Here is a 22,692-nt window from a genome sequence, read left to right as displayed (position 1 = left end):
TTTGACTTCTATTTGATTACCTATTCATATAATACTAATGTGATAAAAAATAATTTTCTACCAAGAGAATAAAACAAATAATTGAATCTTTAATTTAGCTGCCTGTGCTAAGTTGTTGCTTCAGTAACAGTCTGACTCTCTGTGACCCTACGGACTGCAACCCACCAGGCTCCTCTGTTCATAGGATTCTCTAGGCAAGAATACTAGAGTGGGTTTCCATTTCCTCCTCCAGGGGATCTTCCTGACCCAGGGATCGAACTCTTGTCTCTTGCATCTCCTGCATTGGCAGGTGGGTTCTTTACCACTAATGCCACCTGGAAGCCCCAAAGTTTTTACCCCAGCATGCAGTATCTTTAGTTGCAGCATGTTGGACCTTATCTCCCCAGCCAGAGATCGAACCTGGGCCCTCTTCAGTGGGAGTACAGAGTCTTCACCATTAGACCACCAGGGAAGCCCCTAATTTAGCTATGGTAGATCAAAATTCCCTGTATCAATCGTTTGGAAAGATTTCAGCCTCATAACTTAACATTAGTGATGTCATACTGATTAGTAAGATTGCCAAGTATATGGAAAACTCTTTAGAGCTTCTTTCATACTGAATTTGCAAAATTTGGGGACATTTAAAATTTTCTTGTGTAGCAGCTAACTTAAATTCCCTGTTAAGTGACAACTTTCTAATTAACCAGTTTGCCCTGAAGACAGCTCAGTAGGTGGGAGTGTTCCTGAAAACCAGGCTGGCAATAACTTAACTCTGTGTGGAAGGGACAGATAGTCACATAAATGTAGCTCATTAAACCTGGCGTGCTGCGATTCATGGAGTCGCAAAGAGTCAGACACGACTGAGCGACTGAACTGAAATATGTCCTCAACTAGCGATGGCACCCCACTCCAGTACTCTCGCCTGGAAAATCCCATGGATGGAGGACCCTGGTAGGCTACAGTCCATGGAGTCACAAAGAGTCGGATACGACTGAGCAACTTCACTTTCATGCATTGGAGATGGAAATGGCAACCCACTCCAGTATTCTTGCCTGGAGAATCCCAGGGACAAGTGAGCCTGGTAGGCTGCCGTCTATGGGGTCGCACAGAGTCAGACACACTGACTTGACTTAGCAGCAGAATTCCCTTAGGGAGATCCTTAAAACACCCCAAGGTCATTGGAGACAGTGGGTCATTGGGAAAGTTGGAATGGAAAAAAAACCAATTGTGGTTTAAAATATCTTACTTTGGCAAGTTTTACAGAGCATATAACCATGTGAACATATTGCTGGGACCTCATTCAGGGCTTTAGCTTTATTAGCTCCGTGGCATATCCTCCTTAAAGTCAGAATTCAGAGAATTGTGTTTATGAAGACCGAATAACGTGGATGTGTGTTTCTGTGTCAAGGGTTCTGTGTGGTCAAGGGGCTAAAGGTAAAAACAGAGAATCTGCTTGCAAGGAAATATCTTTATAGTCTTTAAAATATTCAGATCTACATTTTTTTTTCCTCTCCTTATTCATAATCCCTCCCAAACTCTTCCCAGTGGAGTCTTTTAAAATCCTCCCTTACCTTGTTTCACCTTTATTAGAGGAGAGCGAGGAGTTTTGTTTCAAAATGCAGACTGTTGATTCCTCAGTGAGGGAGGGAAAAAGTGCAAACAATGGAAAGGAAAGGTCAAAGACTCCCTCAGGTGAGTCACAAAGCTGTTTATGTATTTTTTCAACTCCGTGTCTAAGAATCGGCGGAAAAGTGACAATTCAGAATGGCTGAGTGGGAGGGAAAGAAAAAAAATCACAGTCCTGTGACGTGACTCGGGCTTCACATCCTGCCTATTGTTGATTTACAGAATTAGATAGCAATGCGGACAGTGAGAAATTTGCAAACCCTGGCACCGAAAAAGGCAAGACTGCAGTCGTGATGGGAAGTGATGAGCAGGTGAAGGGGGTCGCAGGACGGTTACAGATGATGACTCCACAAGTGTGGTCACTGGATGAAATGCAGGAGGAAAGGGAACAGAGAAAGGTCAAGTTGAAACCTTCCATGGCAGGAGCCAACCGCGAGAAAATCCTGGCGTGAAAACAAAGAGATGGGGCCCACAGTTCCATGAGTCAGTGATGCTTTAGTGCAGAAAAGAGAAGCAACAGAGCAAGAAAACAATCTCTTTCCAAGAGTGACTACGTTAGCATCCTGGCGCAGAACGAGGACGCTTGTCACTAAAAATAAAACTGAAATCAAACCCCCAACATGTCTATCCTTTTCACTGCTACCTTCTTCTCAGATTTGGTAAATAAACTCACTTTGCCCAACCTCTGTTTTAATAAGTGCTGAATAACCTTAAGGAGTTCTAAACAGTCAGACCTCGGAGGTGTTGTGGGTTTCCTTCCACAGAAAAGCAAATGTTGCAATAAAGTGAGACACCTGAATGTTTTGGTCTGCCAGTGCATGTGAAAGTTGTGTTTTCATTGTATTATACATTCAGTGTACAATAGTGTTACATGTAAAAAAATTACCTTAATTTTTAAAAATTTTATTGTTAAAAAATGCTAAGCATCACCTGAGCCTTTAGGAATTCATAATCTTATTGCTGGTGGAGGGTTTAAAATATTGCAAGAATGACCAGAACATGACGCCGAGACACAAAGTAAGCAAATGCTGTTGAAAATGGCACTGATAAACTTGCTGTAAACAGGATCATCGCACACCTTCACACAGTAAACAAGGCAGTAGCAGCAAAGTGCCATGAAACGAGACCTGCCTGTGCCCAGCTGCTAAACCACTTCAGTCGTGTCCGACTCTGTGCGACCCCATAGACAGCAGCCCACCAGGCTTCCCTGTCCCTGGGATTCTCCAGGCAAGAACACTGGAGTGGGTTGCCATTTTCTTCTCCAATGCATGAAAGTGAAAAGTGAAAGTGAAGTCACTCAGTTGTGTCTGACTCTTTGCAATCCCATGGACTGTAGCCTACCAGGCTCCTCCATCCATGGGATTTTCCAGGCAAGAGTACTGGAGTGGGGACCCACTGCCTTTAGGCTCCCCCAAAGATGGCTAACCTGTAACTTAGAAAAGATATTTTAATAGTTGCAAAGGCAACATTGAGGTGTGGTGGCGAAGTGTTTTCTTTTTTCCCCTTCTTCCAAGCTTTGCTAGAAGTATAGAGATTCACATTCCAAAGAGAGAATTGTTTCAGGGGATAATTTTCAGGGTTCTAACCTGAAAGATAATTTTACCTAAAGAGCCCAATTTCAGCCAGTCAAATTTGCTAGGGAAGGCAGGGCAGGCATCCCAGTCCCCAAATGCCATGCTGACCCAGATTTGGAGCGGAGGAAGCACCCAAGTGTCACCTGGCAGTGTGAATGCTGATTGAGCAGGGATTCTATTTTCATTTTTTAAAACTGCCATTTCTAAAAAAAAAAAAAAGCCCCAGGGCATGCTAAGAGTAAAATATACCAATTATTAAAATATTTAAATGCACTGGCAGCAGTGATTAATAAAACACCCAAATGATACACTTTACAAAAAGCGTGGTCTCAACCTGTCTAACCTAAAATAGCACACTCCATCCAGCCAGCTCATTTTCTCCAATCCTTACCCTCTGAAGGCTGCCTGCAATTCAACAGAAATTTACTAAGCACCTATTCTAGAAAAGGCACTCTATGGTTAAAAAGATAATCTCATGTTGTTCTCCCTCTCAGTGTATTTATAATTAATAATTGAGACAGTATATTCTGATCTGTACCATTTATTCATCCCCAAACTCTACAGGGTAAGGTCAGAAAGTAGGATCATCAGCCAAACATAGCCTTCAGACAGATTTTTATTTAACCAACTGAGATTTTCAAAAATATTTGAATTATTTATTTTCCAATATGTTTTTCTTTTAAAAAATGTATTTATTTTAATTTGAGGATACCCTTGTGGCTCAGCTGCAATGAATCTGCCTGCAATGCAGGAGACCTCGGTTCAACCCCTAGGTTGGGAAGATCCCCTGGAGAAAAGAAAGGCTACCCACTCCAGTATTCTGGCCTGGAGAATTCCATGGACTATATAGTCCATGGGGTTGCAAAGAGTTGGACATGACTGAGTGACTTTCACTACTTTTACAATATTGTGATGGTATTTGCCATACATCAACATGAACTGACCATAGGTATACATATATCCCCTCCATCCTGAACCCCCCTCCCATTTGCCAATATTTTTAAAACCAAGGAATTTCATACACACACACACACACACACACACACACACACACACACACACACACACATGACTGGACTCATTTTATGCCCAGAACTGAGCAGTGGCTTCCTATTAGGTGAAGAGCTCAGGGTCTTGCCACAGTCATCATTGTTTATGTATTTTACACTTAACAACCTCCTCTGTTCATCTGGCTGGTTCATGCACATATTTAAGTTTGCAACCCATGCTATAAAAATGCAAACAAGGGGCTTCTCTGGAGCTCCCAGTGCTGAAGGCCCAGATTTGATCCCTGGTCGGTTAACTAGATCCCACATGCCGCAACTAAGACCCAGAGCAGCCACGTACATGAATCAATAAAAACAATTTAAAAAAAAAAAAAAGATGCAAACAAAATGCAATGGGAATACACAGTATAGACAAGGCAGGAGGAAATGGAGGCCGTATTCGAAAAGACTACGTATAAGTCAGATATTGACTGACAGGTAGAATCGTACAGGTGGAAACAGAAGAAAAGAGCATTGCAACACGATGGAAATAAGAAAGGGCTAACTAAGCCTGCCTGGTCATCTGATGCAGTTGTGTGACCCCATATACGATGGGAAATAAAGAGGCTGGAGTGGCAAGTATCAACCAGAGAGAGGAAAGCCTCAGCCACAGATTGGTAACCCAAGTTTTAAAGCAGAGAAACTATGAAATCAGAATTGTGCTTCAGGATAAACTTTCCTGTTGAAGTCTTATAACCTATAAGAATCCCTAGAGTTACTGTGACAACTATCCCCAAACAGCAGAATTCTTGCTCCTAATTGTATTCTATGCTCCTCCTGCGATATGAGCTCATCAATAACATCACATTGAACCGACAGCTTAGAATGCAAGAAATCACTTCCCTCCAGGGTACGGAAGGAATATGGATGTAGTGGGGAGGATATTGAACCTCCTGCCAAAAGACCAGGGCTCTCTTCTCAAAGCTCTACCACTTACTATGTGCAGGTGTACAATGTTGATAGTAATAACTTTCTTCATAAGGCTGTGGTTAAGATTAAATGAAACAAAGAGGAGAGTATTTGAAAGTACTTTGCAAATGGCACAATATAATGCAAATAAAAGTTTTATTATTATTGTAGACATAGGGTTGCTCAGATTCTTTTCCTTGCCTTTAGCGCTCCCCAAGAAGACTATCTCTTAGGCTTTCTGTCCAAGCCTAACCCCTTTACTTTATTAACACAGCTTTTGATGGGTCCTATTGAGTTGGTTCACTTGCTGACCTCCCAGGATTTGGACCAACCTCTGGACTCAGTTGATTTCCAATAACTCAAGCCACTTGCTCTTCCTTCCAATGACCTCCAATATACTCTAGTTCATTCTTTATAAGCTCCTAGTATAATTTAAAATGCAAGGCTCTCCTTTTCTTGATTCTGGCTTTATCAACATAATTCTTATCACTGTCAGTAATACTCCAATTTCTCTAACTTATTTTCAGATACCCAAGATAAAGTGCTGAATAAACACTATTCCAATAAATAAATGCACAAAAAACACCAAAGATCTGAAAAACAGTTTTTGGAAGAGAGAGGATAAGCAGAGAGATAAGATAAACAACCAGGATGCCAGAACTTCCTTTGCTCAGAGGGAAGTTACTAATGCCACAAACTTTGTGCTTAAGTGGGTAATGTTGGTAATGGGAGGCTAAAGATGCAGAGCCCAGTGCAGCTTTGGGGAGATGCTCTAAGAGGGAAGGGACATTTGTATACTTATGGCTGATTCATGTTGTTGTATGGCAGAAAGCAATGCAACATTGTAAAGCAATTATCCTCCCATTAAAAATAAATTTTAAAAAAATTTTATAAAGTAATTAAAAATTGTTAAAAAAAAAAGAGAGAGAGAGAGTAAAGGAACTTATCTTAGTGTTTAGTTACGTAGGATGCTAGTCTTAGAAGTGGGGTGAAATAGATCTTCTCACACCAACTATAAAATCTTACCCCATTCCTGGAACCCAAGAAAAGGACAAAGTCAAGATGGCAACCAAATTATGCAGAAAACACTAAAGAACACACATTCAAATATCAGAAACTAAGAACAAATTAATGTCCTGCTGGCTAGATTTCTACCCAAAGGAAATGCTTCTGGTAAGACAAATCAGAAGCAATTTCATGAAGACCAAAGTCTCTTGTAAATCTAAGTGGCCAGGAAACTTCCAGAGCACCTCGAGAAGGGTAATACAAACTGATCAGCCCAGAGGCTTCTGTTGCCCTGGAGACCAAGCCTTCATTCCAACCCTAGTAACCAATCAAAGGAGGACAGAACCAGGTGATTGCAGGGCCTCCTCCACCTGTGACCACCATCATGGTCTGCAGGCGAAGAGTCAGCAGCCATCAAGATAACACAGCCTGAGTTATGTCTAGTTGGTGCCCTTATAAATATGCTTCAGTTGTCTGGAATAATTGCTTCCAATAAAGGCCAAGCAGACAATTCTGACAAGGATGTCCTTATGAGTTTGTGCTGCTTGTAAACCTGTCAGAATAGATGCCTTCTTGTATTTCCATCTTTAAGCCAAGCTAACACATCAGGTTATGTTTCAGGAAATCATTCCATGGGTTCCATGCAAAGGCAAGTTTGAAAGCTCAATGAGGCCCCAAGGACCAATGGTTTTAATGAAGCTGGCTTCACGTTTGCCGCCAACAAGGTAGGAATTCCACATCCTTCACTGCTCTCTCTCATCCACATCCAACCCTCCTTTTATGTTTCCTGTCTTGGTAAAAAGCCATCACTGTATATTTAGTAGAGATGGAACCTGAGAGTCATCCTCTAGTATTCTCTGTTCTGACTGGCAACCTCTTGTGACAACACCATAGTCTCAAGGTTTTGAAACTGTGATTGTATCTTCGTTTGCATGGTCACTGCAAGACCCAAACGGGTCTTCAGCACATCACGCCTGGGCTAAATACAAACAACTCATCACTGCCTCCCTCTCTCACTCCTTTAGAACCACCTTTCCCCAAAGACTGATTATTAGAAAACAGTGATTTGGGACTTCCCTAGTGGTCCTGTGGTTAAGACTCAGCACTTCCAATGCAGGCATTGCAGGATTGATCCCTGGCCAGAGAACTAAGATCCCACGTGCCACCGGGTGGGGCAAAAAAAAAAAAAAAACCACGGAGATTTGACCAAGTTACTGTCTTACTTAAAATCATTCACTGCATCTCAGCATCACTTTCAAGAAAAAACACAAGATTTTTAGCAATTTAGCCAGGACCTCTCACTGTGCCACCTCTGCCCACATGGAGCCCACAGGGGCTCTGCACTGTGTAGAAAGACCTGCCACTCAGTCACAGTCCCAGGATCCCTCACCCTCCAATTCTGCCTGGGTCTTCTCCCTGGAAAGCTCTTCTTCTCTCCTGTTCTTCGTTAATTCAGCTGGTTCACATCTACTCATGCTTCACGACTGAATCGAAACTTCAAATCATCTCCAAGTCTCTTGCCCCTTTTCCTCAACACACCTGTAGAATTCATTTGAAAGCGAGATAAGCCTCCAGGGCCCTGTGGTTTTAATTAGACTGACTTCATGTTTTTGCTGTTCCTCGACCTCAGCAGTATTGACATTTGGGGCTGGATAGGTCTTTGCTGTGGAGGCATCCAGAATGTGGTAGAATGTTCAGCAGCATCCCTCGCCTCTGCCCACTAGGTACCACACTCTCCCCGCAAGATGTAACAACCAAAAGTGTCTCTAGACATTGCCAAATATCCCACGGGAGCAAAATCATTTCCACTGAGAACCACAGTTATAGTATCATATAGACCTCATTTCTTAGCTTGGTTGGACTTGAAGCTTATTTGGCCATTCTTCCCACTGAAAAACTCTTTATTTGCCAGAACCTGGAGACACAGAAAATGCAGGTTCAATTCCAGGGTCAGGAAGATCCCCTGGAGAAGGAAATGGCAACCCACTCCAGTATTCTTGCCTGGAGAATCCCATGGACAGAGGAGCCTGGCAGACCACAGTCCAAAGTGTCATAAAGAGTCAGACAAGATCACACACGTGTATACATATACATATCTTTTCCGTGTCAAGTATAACCCCTGTGCCTTGATAGTGTCCATCCTAGTGCTTGAATATCTAATAGGTGCAATGAATGAAAATAAATTAATAAGCAAGTGTTAAACAATGCTTAGATGTACTTCTCTCTGTTCTCAGAAAGAGAGAACTTCCAAGAAATTCCAAGATAGAAACCATGCAGTCATGTGCCAAGAAAGCAGTTCTGAAATTGAGAATTCTGAGCTCTTAGACACATAGACAGAATGAGAACAGATTTTAGGGGTCAATTAACGACTTCACCAACTTCTTCGATTTGAGAAAACAGAGGTACAGACAGATAAAGAGGTTCTATGTCTGCCGCAAAGAATATATACAACCCAAGCTCATCTTGAGTCTCCCATTGACCTTGGCAAAGCTTTTTGCTTCTCTGTTCATACAGACAGGATAACTTGCCATACAAATTTCATCTTACCAATGTATACGATCCTTCAGCAGCTCTCTTTGAATCCATCCTAATAGGGTAGCTAAGATTTCTTTCTGCAATAATTCTGAGATATATTTGGAACCTTGGGTAAAACTTGAGCTGCACTGGGGCTGATTCGCTTTGGACCGGTAACCCTCTGAACTTTGGTATTCCCATTTCAAACCTTCTTGCTTGAAAGGTGTGTCCCAATAGCTCATCATAGTTTAAACACGATACTCCAGGATATTGAAGATGAGAGGCAAGCACTGAATATGACACCTCTCCAGGCACTAGTGCTCAAGGATAAGAAAATAAACCAAGCTAAACAAAGCTGTAAAATGCCCATTCGATTGGAGATTAGACCGCACACCCATGGTAATGATAGTCTGCCTGGAGCAGTTCACTTATCACCAGAAGCTGTGAGAAAGCTCAGTTTCTGCCCTTCCAGTACCTAAAGCTGCAGACTAAAGCCAACTGTACGAGTGATATACTTTTAAACTTAAAATGGACAGGTAGCACCATTAGGCATTTTCAAGGCCATACAATTTATATTCTGGTAGCCACAGGGATGCGGTAACCTTAGCATTCACAAAGTGCTGAGAACAGAACTGCCTAACCCAGAGATGGGTCCACGAACAGTGACCTCTTTTATTCATCTCTTCTGGTATAAAAAGCTTCCTCTCCTATGTGCTACCAAGAAAAAGACAGAAATTGTCTTTTGTTTTTGCTTGCACAAGCTCCTTGAAACAGGAGAAGAGGGTTTTTGTTACCTAGAGGGCTTGAGTGAGACATGATAAAATATTTCCTCTTCCTCTTTTGTGGGAGAAAGAGAGGGGAAAAAAAAAAAAAGGTAGACAGTGATGGCTATAGTGCTGAAGCATCCCAAGCAACGTGAATGAACCTCAAAATAAAGCTGAGTGAAAGAAGCCAAAGAGCGCATAGACTATGATTTCATATATATGAAAATCTAGAAAATGCAAGCCAATTTATAGTGACAGAAAACAGATGAGAGTAGAGACAGGGCATGGAGGGGAGAGAAGGGGGGATTACAAATGGTCAAAGAAAACTTTTGAGACTGACGGATAAGTTCGTTTTCTTGTTTGTGGTTATGGTTTTATGAATGTATGTATATGAAAACTTATCCAGTTGTATACTTTAAATATATGCAGTTTATTATATGTCAACTGTACCCCAACAAAGCTGTTTAAATACTCTAATTGTTTGTGGTTAGTATACGCTGTGCTGTGCTTAGTCGCTCAATCGTTTCTGACTCCTTGCAACCCCATGGACTCTAGCCCACCAGGATTCTCTGTGCCTGGGATTTTTCAGGCAAGAATACTGGCAATGGTTTGCCATTTCCTCCCCCAGGGGATCTTCCTGACCCAGGAATCAAACCCGCATCTCACATCTCCTGTATTGCAGGTGGATTCTTTACCCTCTGAGCTACCAGGGAAGCCCCAATAATATAGAAATTATAATCGATTTTATATACAGACACTGCAATTTCACTAAAGTCACTCATTCTAATAATGCTTGTTATTGTTACTATTATTGTTGCTGCTGTGATTAAAATCATAAACATTAAAAAAAAAATCCAAGCACTTTCTGGAAGAAGATAACATCAAGAAATATGGAACTAAAGGAGACTTCTCTGTATGGTTTCGTGATGATCAATGTGAAGGCAGGATGCACAATACTTCCAATCGCTTGGATTTTGTCCAAGTCCTGAAATGAGCTTTATGGTCCAGCCGAGGCAAAGCCATGTATGTCAGCACTCTAGAAAATGTCTGAGAAGAATTCACTAATTGCCATTGCAATTACTAATAAAGAGTAAAATTAATCTCAAAAATGCCCATGGTATCAGTATTCCTGAAACTCCTTATTCAAACCTTTGCTGTCCTTCTAACATTAATCCATGTGGTTTCAAATCTGCCTCTAGTGTAGTGATCCCCCAAACCTTTTGGCACCAGAGACTGGTTTCATGGAAGACAGTTTTTCCATGGACAAGGTGGGAGGGGAGCGATGGTTTGGGGGTGATTCAAGTGCATTACATTTACTGTGCACTTTATTTCTATCATTATTACATCAGCTTGGATTCAGATCATAAGGCATTAGATCCTGGAGGTTGGGAACTCCTGCTCTAATGGAAAGGAGAGCCCTACCTACTAAGATTTAGTACAGGATGCCTTCTTGTATTCTTGAATTTGAAAATCCTTGGAACCACCTAGCGTTAGAGCCAATCTTACTGAGGCAGGAAATTAACACCTGAATTAACACCTTCACAAAATATAAAGTGAAACATGCCCGTCTATCTGCAGGATGAAGAGCTCTGTTGGAAGTTAGTTCCCCTTGCTTGGATTCATCATGCATGTACATTATATCTTCAGCGCTTTTTCTGGTTTCTTGATTGACTTTCCCTGATGCTCAGTTATTCTTCCTCAAATGAAGACAAATAAATTGAGATGTGTGCTTGGTGTGTGATAGATTATAAAAGAGCCTTTGGTAGCATGGCTGATTTAAGCTCAGGCTTTAGGTAATTACAAAGCTCAAGTAATTACATTTTATAATACCTGGGAGAAAGGAGTTACTAACCTAGTTGTAAGGTTTGAGATCTGAAGAGTAGTGGCTATTTATTTGCATGTTTTTATTATTATTTATGTCTTCATATTATATATATAGTTGTAATTACAATTTTCTTGTTAGCTTCAGCAAGGTTATTTCATTTTTTCAGTGTGATCCTAAGCATTATTTCAGTAGATTGGAGTTCATATGATCAACATCCCTAAAGGATATTTATGATATTATCTTTTCATGGATACTCAACACCTGAACAATTTAATTGTATCCGAGGTAATGAACTCTTCATTCTTCAGAAATCTCTATTTTAGGACATGGCTATCTTTGCTTTAATATAGAATTTTAAATCTTAGTGATGGATGTAGGCAGAAGGGTAAGATCCAGAGCTCAGTGTAACATATTAAGTCCTCTTTCTCTTGCTTTTCTTTTTTTTTTTTTAATGATTTTATTCATTTATTTTCAGCTGTAGTAGATCTTTGTTGCTGTGCACCGACTTTCTCTAGTTGTGGCAAGCAGGGGCTACTCTCTAGTGGTGGGGTGCGGGCTTCTCACTGTGCTGGCTGTTTCTTTCATGGAGCACAGGCTCCACAGTACAAGCTTCCGTAGTTGCAGCTCCTGGGCTCTAGAGCACAGGCTCTGTACTGGTGATGTGTGGGCTCAGTAGCCTCTCAGCTCATGGGATCTTCCCGGACTAGGGATCGAACCTGTGTCCCTTGCATTGGCAGGGGATTCTTAACCCTGAACCACCATGGAAGTCGTCTAATTTTGCTCTCTTATTCAGCCCTCTTCTCTTTCAACCCATGTATGCTCCAAGACCTCAAGTATCATCTGTATATTGATAAATGCCAAATGCATATTCAAGTTCAGATCTCTTGTTTTTAATGTACACCCTTCTCCATCACCTGGATAACTAACGGGCTCTTCAGAGTCAACATATGAAAAGCTAAATTCATCTGCTCTTTGGCTTTGAAACTGGCTGCTCTCTGTAACTCAGTGAATTTCATTTTAATCCACTCAGTTATCCAATGAAGAAAACTATGAGTCAGCTTTGAGTCATCTTTTCCTTACCCTACACCACAGGACTGGAAAAGGTCAGTTTTCATTCCAATCCCAAAGAAAGGCAATGCCAAAGAATGCTCAAACTACTGCACAATTGCACTCATCTCAGTTCAGTTCAGTTCAGTCGCTCAGTCATGTCCAACTCTTTGCGACCCCATGAATCGTAGCACGCCAGGCCTCCCTGTCCATCACCATCTCCCAGAGTTCACTCAAACTCGTGTCCATTGAGTCGGTGATGCTATCCAGCCATCTCATTCTCTGTTGTCCACTTCTCCTCCTGCCCCCAATCCCTCCCAGCATCAGAGTCTTTTCCAATGAGTCAACTCTTTGCATGAGGTGGCCAAAGTACTGGAGTTTCAGCTTTAGCATCATTCCTTCCAAAGAACACCCAGGACTGATCTCCTTCAGAATGGACTGGTTGGATCTCCTTGCAGTCCAAGGGACTCTCAGGAGTCTCATCTCACATGCTAGTAAAGTAATGCTCAAAATTCTCCAAGCCAGGCTTCAGCAATACATGAACCGTGAACTTTCAGATTTTAGAAAAGGTTTTAGAAAAGGCAGAGGAACCAGAGATCAAATTGCCAACATCCGCTGGATCATCGAAAAAGCAAGAGGGTACCAGAAAAACATCTATTTCTGCTTTATTGACTATGCCAAAGCCTTTGACTGTGTGGATCACAATAAACTGTGGAAAATTCTGAGAGAGATGGGAATACCAGACCACCTGACCTGCCTCTTGAGAAACCTATATGCAGGTCAAGAAGCAACAGTTAGAACTGGACATGGAACAACAGATTGGTTCCAAATAGGAAAAGGAGCATGTCAAGGCTGTATATTGTCACCCTGCTTATTTAACTTCTATGCAGAGTACATCATGAGAAATGCTGGGCTGGAAGAGGCACAAGCTGGAATCAAGATTGCCGGGAGAAATATCAATCACCTCAGATATGCAGATGACACCACCCTTATGGCAGAAAGTGAAGAGGAACTAAAAAGCCTCTTGATGAAAGTGAAAGAGGAGAGTGACAAAGTTGGCTTAAAGCTCAGCATTCAGAAAACAAAGATCATGGCATCTGGTCCCATCACTTCATGGGAAATAGATGGGGAAACAGTGTAAACAGTGTCAGACTTTATTTCTGGGGGGTCCAAAATCACTGCAGATGGTGATTGCAGCCATGAAATTAAAAGATGCTTACTTCTTGGAAGGGAAGTTATGATCAACCTAGATAGCATATTCAAAAGCAGAGATATTACCTTGCCAACAAAGGTCTGTGTAGTCAAGGCTATGGTTTTTCCAGTGGTCATATATGGATGTGAGAGTTGGACTGTGAAGAAAGCTGAGTGCTGAAGAATTGATGCTTTTCAACTGTGGTGTTGGAGAAGACTCTTGAGAGTCCCTTGGACTGCAAGGAGATCCAACCAGTCCATCCTGAAGGAGATCAGTCCTGGGTGTTCATTGGAAGGACTGATGCTAAAGCTGAAACTCCAATACTTTGGCCACCTCATGTGAAGAGTTGACTCATTGGAAAACACCCTGATGGTGGGAGGGACTGGGGGCAGGAGGAGAAGGGGATGACAGAGGATGAGATGGTTGGATGGCATCACTGACTCGATGGACATGAGTTTAGTGAACTCTAGGAGTCGGTGATGGACAGGGAGGCCTGGCATGCTACGATTCATGGGGTCGCAAAGGGTTAGACATGACCTAGCAACTGAACTGAACTGAACACCCCAGTAGTCACTGGTCTTGTCAATTCTCTCTCTGCTATTTCTCAAATTTATCCTATTTCTATTGTCATTAAGTTCAAACCATCATCATTTCTTGCCCTGTCTGCTAACTGGTTTCTCTTTCTTCACTCTAATTCAGCCTTCCCAGTATAGCCAGTATAGCATGCATGCATGCTAAGTCGCTTCAGTCGTGTCCAACTCTTTGCGACCCCGTGGACTGTAGCCTGCCAGGCTCCTCTGTCCGTGGGATTCTCCAGGCAAGAATGCTGGAGTAGGTTGCCATTCCCTTCTCCAGGGGATCTTTCTGACCCAGGGATTGAACCTGTGTCTCTTGCAGCTGTTATGTTGCAGGTGGATTCTTTACCACTGAGACACCAGGGAAGCCCATCACCAGGGCAACCTCCCTAAAGAACAAGTCTAATCTGTCCTCTAGGCTTCAAACTCATCTATTCCTTCTCTTGCTCTCTGGATAATGTCCCTTAACAATTCAGACTCTGCTCTCCCTCCCTGCCCCAAGCACCACCACTATTCACACTTAACTCTGTGTCCTAAGCAGATTATACCACCTTCATGCTTTCTCTTTCCTTGCAGTTAATGACAACTGTTCCCTTTACTTAGCAAATGTTCTCTTGCTACATTTTCCCTTATCATGTAATTGCAAATCATCCCTTAGGTACAGCCCATGGGGTCACAAAGAGTTGGACATGACTGAATGACTGAACACACCTCCACACCCTTAGGTATCAGCTCAAGCATTCTCTCTTAACAAGCAGCTCAGGACTACCAGCTGGCTCAGCCTCTGATGAGCCTCTAATCTAGGATCTGACTGTGATCCTCTCTAAAGGGCAAAAGAGACTGTGGGCACTTCCCTCATACATTCTTTCCCCAGCTCACTCCAAGAGCAAGCTGAGTCATCACCCAAGAAGTGGCTTGTCCACACAGCTGGTGCTCCAACTTATATAGCTGCCACTTAAGTAAGGGCCCCTCAGCCATCCATCATTGATAGCCCACAGGGTTTGGCATTCGTGAGTCCCCAAGTCCATATTAAACAGACAAAAAGCAATTTTCCAGTAGGTGTATAAGTACTCCCTGCAGCTGTCTTCCCCAGGTTCAGCACAGAGCAAGCAAAAATACCCCATCTCCCAGTTTCTTCCTGGAAGGGATGTGACGGCATGTTTTCCCAGCTGCAGCCTAAGGTTTCATCCCCTAATAAGCCTACATGTGGAAGTTGACTAGGATCCTCCTGGGAGCCTGATAAAGTTGGTAGTCACACTCCCTGCTGTCTCTGCTCAGAACTAAGCCTCTAGCTTCTCCCTGGAAGGAACTTGTCAACACACCTAGCACCCTAACTGTTACTGCTGCCACCCAAGAGACAAGTTCCCAAGTCACCTAGCTCTGGGAGCTGACAGAGCTTAGCAATCATGAGTCCCCCGGGACCACATGAAACAAAGAAACAATTCTATCTGGGTGCACAAGCACTTCCAATGACTAGTCAATCTGGCTCAGCACAGAGTGAGTAACAAAGGAAAAAAATAAAAACCCACCAGCTCCTGATTTCTTCCAAATAAGAGCTAGACTGAAAATCTAACATTCTGACTTTCCCAGATGCAGCCTGAAACCTAGGCCTCCAATCAAGGAGGTGAAGGTGCAGGCAATTAGTTCCTCCAGGAGCCTTAAGAGACATCTGGTCATTTTGCAGGCCTTTGGGGGCACTGATGGGCGTTGGCACACCCTTAACTCCCAGCAGCCACTAAGGACAAAGACAGAAGTTTGGAAAGTCACAAAGGTGCTTGGATGGGACTAAGTAGGCATACCTCCCACGTGAGACTAGTCTCTCGGTACTGGGATAGGTGACTCTTTCATCAAATGTGGAAGGGAATATGGTCCAAATCATAGAACAAGATAAATCTCTAAAACCAATCTTAATGAAATGGAGAGAAGTGATTTACTCACTAGAATTCAAAATAACAGTCAGAAAAAAATGCTCACTGAGATCAGGCATCAAGACATGAACAAAATGAGAGTTTCAACAAAGAAATAGAAAATATTAAAACAACAACAACAAAAAGGTTAAAGTTGAAGAATATAACAATTGAGCTAAAAAAAGACTTCTATAGAGGGCTTCCAGAATTAACTACATTAAATAGAAGAAAGGATCAGCAAACTTGAAAATGGAAAAGTGGAATTCATCCAATCAGAGGAACAAAAAGACAAAAGAATGAAAAAAAGGGAAGATAGTTTAAGGGACTTATGGGACATCACCAGAAGGACTAATATATGCAAACTCAGGATCACAGAAATAAAGGCAGAAAATGTCTCTAACCCAGGAAAAGAAGCAGACATCTAGATCCAGGAGTCCAAAGAAGATCATATAAGATGAATCTATAAGGGCTCACACTGAGACTCATTAAATAGTCTAAAGTTTAAAGACAATGAGAGAATATTAAAAGCAGCAAAAGAAAAGTAACTTGTTGGGACTTCCCCGGTGGATCAGTGGTTAGGACTCCATGCTTGCACTGCAGGAAGCGAGGGTTCGATCCCTAGTCAGGGAAATCAGATCCCACATGCCTTGAGGCATGGCCAAAAAAAAAGAAGGAAAGAAAAATAACTTGTTAAGTATGAGGGAATGTCCATAAGACTAGCAGCAGAATTTTCAGTAGACACCCGCAGTCCAGAAGTGAGTGTGATGTTGTATTCACAGTGCTAAAAGAAAAAAAAAAAAAAAAAAAAAAGGTTGCCAAACAAAATTAGTCTACCAGCAAAGTTGTCTTTCATAATTAAAGGAGAAATAAAGAATTTCCCAGTAAACAAAAGTAGAAAGATTCATCACCACTAGCCTGGCACTAGAAATGTTGAAAAGAGTTCTTCAGGCTGAAATGAAAGGCTAATAATTTGTCACACGAAAACATATGAAAGAATAAAACTCCCTGGCAAAGGTAATATATAGTTAAATTCAGAGTTTTCTAATATCATTGGGCTTCCCCAGTGACTCTGTGGTAAACAATCTTTATGCAGAGCAGCAGGTCCAGGTCCAATCCCTGGGCGGGGAAGATCCCCTGGAAAAGGAAATGGCAACTCATTCCAGTATTCTTGCCTGGGAAATCAAACAGAAGAGACTGGTGGACTACAGTCCATGGGGTCACAAAAGAGTCAGACACAGTGTGAGTGATGAAACAACAATAATATCGTGGTGGATGGTAAATCATTTATAGCTAAGGCATAAAGGTTAAAACATAGAGGATTAAAAATAATTATAACTACAATAATCAATGAATGGGAAAACATGAAAGATGTCAATTGTGACATCAAAAACATAAAATGGGGGTGTAAAATGTAGAGTTTTTGTACTGTTCAAAATAAAGCTGCTACCAGCTTAAAATAGACTGTTATAGCTCTAAGATGTTAGCCTCGTGGTAACTATGAAACAAAACTGTATACGAGATATATAAAAGAGAAAGAATCAAGCATACTATTAGAGAAAATCATGAAATGACAAATGAGGAGGGCAAGAAAGGAACAAAGGAATTATAAAACAGCCAATTAACAAATTAACAAATTTGCAATAGAAAGTTTATACCTATGAATAATTGCTTTAAATGTAAATGGGCTCATTTCTCTAATCTCATACATAGAATGGCTGGATGGATTAAAAAGGAATACCCAACCATATGGTATGTATAAGAGATTCACTTCAGAATGAGGGCACATACAGGCTGAAAGTGAAAGAACGGAAAAAGATATTCTTCACAAAAGAAAATCAAAAGAAAGCAAGGGTAGTTATATCAGACAAAATAGAATCTCAACCAAAAACAGTAGCAAGAGGCACAGAAGATCATTATATAATGATAAAGAGGTCAGTTCAATTTTAATAATTGTCAGTATTTAAGAATCATAAATATTAACAACTTTAAGAGATTTTGCAATTATAAATATTTATGAACCCAACATCATAGTACCTAGTAAAGGTACTACATACACCATAGTACTGTGTAAAGAAAATATTAACAGATCTGAAGGAAGAAAGAGACATGAAAAGAATAATTGTAGGGGACTTCAGTATCACACTTTCAACAATGCATAGATCATTCAAGAAGGAAATCAATAAAGAAACATTGGACTTAAACTATGCATTAGACCAGACAGAACTAGTAGACATATATACATATATAACATGCCATCCTATGGCAGCAGAGTACACATTCTTCTCAAACACACATGGAATATTCTCTAGGAGAACTCGTATGTTAGAACTCAATATGATCCAGCAATCCCACTTCTGGAAATATATTTGAAGGCAATTAAGCCATTATCTCAAACAGCTTTTATTGACCATTATTAACAATAATTATTGCTATTCACAATAGCTAAGATGTGGAAACAATCAGTGTCCATCAAAGGATGAATGGATGAAGACTGTATGGTATACAGTAGAATATTAGTCTCTAAAAAAAGAAGGAAATCCTACCACTTGAGATAAAATGCATGAATCTGCAGGTCACTACACTAAGGGAAATAAGCTAGACAGGAAAGATAAGTATTGCATAGTATCACTTACATGTGGAATACATTTTTCAGAAAGTCAAACTCATAGTGATATATGTTAGTAATACATAGTAATACAGCTTAGTATGATGGCTGCCAGGGACTGAGGAGTGGGGGAAATAAAGGTCAGAAAAAGAAAGCAAGCCTTCAGTTCTAAGATGAACAAGTTCCGAGAATCTCAAGTATAACAAGGCGACTAGAGTTCATGATCATATAGTGCTCAGCCACTCAGTCACGTCTGACCCCTTGCGACCCCATGGACTGTAGCCCGCTAGGCTCCTCTGTCCATGGGATTTCCCAGACAGGAATACTGGAGTGGGCTGCCATTTCCTTCTCCAGGAGAGCTTCCCAACCCAGGGACTGAAACTACGCCTCTCGTGACTTATGCATTGGCAGGCGGATTCTTCACCACTGTACCACCTGGGAAGCACCTACAGTTCATAAAACTTAGCTTTAATTTAAATTTGCTGAGAGAGTGGAACTTGTGTTTTAGCCAAAAACAGAGAAACAAAAGCACTCACAGGTAAATATGTGAAGTGTTGGATGTGTTAATTAACTCAATGATGTAAATCCTATCACAAAGTATACATATATCAAATCATCAACTGTACAGTTTAAACACATTACAATTTTGTCAATTATACTTTTATAAAAGTGAATATTAAAAAGAAAAACGCAGATAAATTCTCTTTCCAATATTCTCACTAGGAAATTTTTTTACTTTATGATTGTTTCATATGAATTGTTAAATAATAGTATTTTGATATCAATTTTCTCCTCTCCAGGCTACTTCTAAGCAGAGAGTATCAATTCTCTTTCACATAAAATTATCATCTTTTGTCCATGTGATTATTTTTCACCAATGTATCAGGAAAGGAGAAAAAAAGGCTATGTCCGAAAGTCCTAGGAATTTCCACTCATTAACTGTGCCTAATCCCTAATCATAGTTACAAATCCTGGTTTTTCCTACCAAACTAGTACTGTCTGTTCTGTGCTCAGTCACTCAGTCGTGTCCAACTCTTTGCAATCCTGTGGACCGTAACCCACCAGGCTCCTCTGTCCATGGGATTCTTCAGACAAGATTACTGGAGCAGACTGCCATGCCCTCCTCCAGGGGATCTTCCCAACCCAGGGATCGAACCCAGGTCTCCCACATTGCAAGTGGATTCTTTACCACCTGAGTCACCAGGGAAGCCTGGCTACTTGAGACTAAGTTTTCAAACTCTGTGCTGTGACTTCAGCTGATGATCAGCTTCTTACCTGAGTCATGTGTTCAATTGGTTAGAATGTGCTGATGATAAAGCCAAAGGCCCATTCCTGCAGGAGCCAATTTCACCCAGAGAACTCTCTTTGCACAGTCATGATCGCATCCTCTCCTCAGTCACTGCTCTCAGAGACGCAGGACCCTGGTATCAAGGAGACCAGTGTCAGAGCGAAACACAGCTCACAATAAAAACAGAAAGCACTGGGCATATCTTCTTCAGTTCAGTTCAGTTCAGTCGCTCAGTCGTATCCAACTCTTTGCGACCCCATGAATTGCAGCACGCCAGGCCTCCCTGTCCATCACCAACTCCCAGAGTTCACTCAGACTCACGTCCATTGAGTCGGTGATGCCATCCAGCCATCTCATCCTCTGTCATCCCCTTCTCCTACTGCCCCCAATCCCTCCCAGCATCAGGGTGTTTTCCAATGAGTCAACTCTTTGCATCGGGTGGCCAAAGTACTGGAGTTTCAGCTTTAGCATCATTCCTTCCAAAAAACACCCAGGGCTGATCTCCGTTAGGATGGACTGGTTGGATCTCCTTGCAGTCCAAGGGACTCTCAAGAGTCTTCTCCAACACCACAGTTCAAAAGCATCAGTTCTGCAGTGCTCAGCTTTCTTCACAATCCAACTCTCACATCCATAAATGACTACTAGCCTTGACTAGATGGACCTTTGTTGGCAAAGTAATTTCTCTGCTTTTGAATATGGCTATCTAGGTTGGTCATAACTTTCCTTCCAAGGAGTAAGCATCTTTTAATTTCTTGGCTGCAGTCACCATCTGCAGTGATTTTGGAATTGATAGTGATTATCATAGCTACTAGTCACTGCAAGCTCACTTTTTGCTAGACACTGTCTTAAATGCTTTCATATGTTATTTTATTGTATCTATACACCCCAATGAGGTAGTATCCCGACTTAAAAAAACCAAGAGGAGTAATTTGCCAAGGTCACAGTCAAAGACTTGAAAGCTGATCCCATGTCTGACTTGAGTGTCCAGAGTCCATGGGGTTTACCCAGAGCACACCCCTTACAGTAAGTGAGCCACAGGGTAGCAGGAAAAATGGGAACATAGGACTTTATGTTGGTTCTGCTCAGACTTTTTGTGTGACCCCTTGAATGTAAGACTTGTGCATTCAGCTCTGGGTGCTGCAAACGTCTCTACAGGGACACACGAGAATACCACTGCTTTAGGGATTCACATGGATCACTGTTTCAGTCTCCATTTATTTAATTGTTTTGGACTTCCCTGGTGACTCAGTGGTAAAGAATCCGTCTACCAATGCAAGAGACTCAGGTTCAATCCCTGGATTGAGAGGATCCCCTAGAGAAGGAAATGGCAACCCAGTCCAGTATTCTTACCTGGGAAATCCTACGGATAGAGGAGCCTGGTGGGCTACAGTCTCCATGGGATCACAAAAGAGTCAGATACAACTTAGCAACTAAACAACAGCAACAACAATGTATTTATTTATTTTGGTCTCTGCTGGGTTTTCACTGCTGTGCTCAGGCTTTCTCTAGTTGCAGTGAGCCAGGGCTGTTCTCTGGTTGCAATGCACAGACTTCTATGCCATGGCTTCTCTTGTTGGGGCTCATGGACGGGTTCAGCAGTAGTGACACCGGGCTCAGTTATCCCATAGCATGTGAAATCTTCCAGACCAGGGATCGAACCCAGGTCCCTTGAATTGGCAGGCAGATTCCTAACCACCAGGGAAGTCCCATTGTTTCAGTTTTGTTTCTCTGATCTCATATTCTCTACTAACACATTTAGATCCTGAACATTCTCTTAGCTTTCCTCTGTTCAAAGAACCCACCGGACACATTTCTCTTCCAGCCCAATACTTACCCTTTATCTCCACTTCCACCGGGTCCTGGTTCCCTGCATATCTCATTCTCAGAAGAGATTGGGCAAGTCAATTTTTCTAAGTATCAGTTAACTCACCTACTGAATAAGGGATTTGCACTAGATTACAACTAATGCACTTTTGATCACCTATGCATTATCATTAATAAAATGATAACTGAGGATTCTTACTAAGGAAATCTTCCCTTCACTGCAGAGAAGTATTATCTACTTCAGCTCCAACTCCCAGGTCTTACTTGATGATAGCAGTTGTATATTTGTCTACCCACCTTTGAAGTACATAGTGAAAAGGAAACTCCAAAAAAATTAAAAAGGACTTACATTTAAACCCAACCAAACCATTTTTTATTTTTCATCCAAATTTTAAGAACAACCCCTAGTGTTATTTTTTAAGAGGATGCCTTTTGTTCTCAATGAATGCACCCCAGGAATATAAAACGGAATAAAAAATAATGAGAAGGGAATCAGTTTGGAGCAATTCTGGTTTTATATGACCGTATTTAATCAATTTTTTTCTATTCACTATTACAAGCCAAAGGGGGGAGGAATGCTAGAAGGGATTAATTTCCCCTTGTTCTGCTAATAGAACAGTTTTCCCCTTGTCGTTCTTACTGTCTCAAATGAAGTAGCATTTTCCAACCATGATCAAGTAGAGGTAGAAATAATTAGGGTACGGAAGACATAACAAGCTGTGCGACACCCACAGTCTCCACAGAGCTCCACCTTCCACATTACTTTAAACTTCGAGAGTGTTCTGGAGTTTCATATCTGTGAAGAATATCCCAAGGGATAGCATCCCCTTGGGAACTTCCTCCTTGTTGACTGGAGATAGGATCTGTACCTTCTTCAAAACCTCTCTCAACATGAGGAGCAGAAAGGCAGTGACTTTAAAGACACTGACACAGGTCAGAATGGCCATCATCAAGAAGGTCTATCAAGAGTAAATGCTGGAGAGGGTGTGGAGGAAAGGGAACCCTCCTACAC

At 41.6% G+C, this 22,692-nt stretch overlaps 1 non-coding gene across 1 annotated transcript; it reads right to left on the bottom strand.

Annotated features, from left to right (window-relative positions):
• Positions 1-378: 378 nt before the first annotated feature.
• On the bottom strand, positions 379-451 carry TRNAG-CCC (transfer RNA glycine (anticodon CCC)). Its single transcript has one exon. It is a non-coding gene; the product is annotated as a tRNA-Gly (tRNA).
• Positions 452-22,692: the final 22,241 nt, after the last annotated feature.

Source organism: Ovis aries, chromosome 26 (genome assembly GCF_016772045.2).
Source record: "Ovis aries strain OAR_USU_Benz2616 breed Rambouillet chromosome 26, ARS-UI_Ramb_v3.0, whole genome shotgun sequence".
Lineage (NCBI taxonomy): Eukaryota > Metazoa > Chordata > Mammalia > Artiodactyla > Bovidae > Ovis > Ovis aries.
The sequence above is the reverse complement of the archived record's forward strand: the minus strand, read 5'-3'. Positions and strand labels throughout refer to the sequence as shown.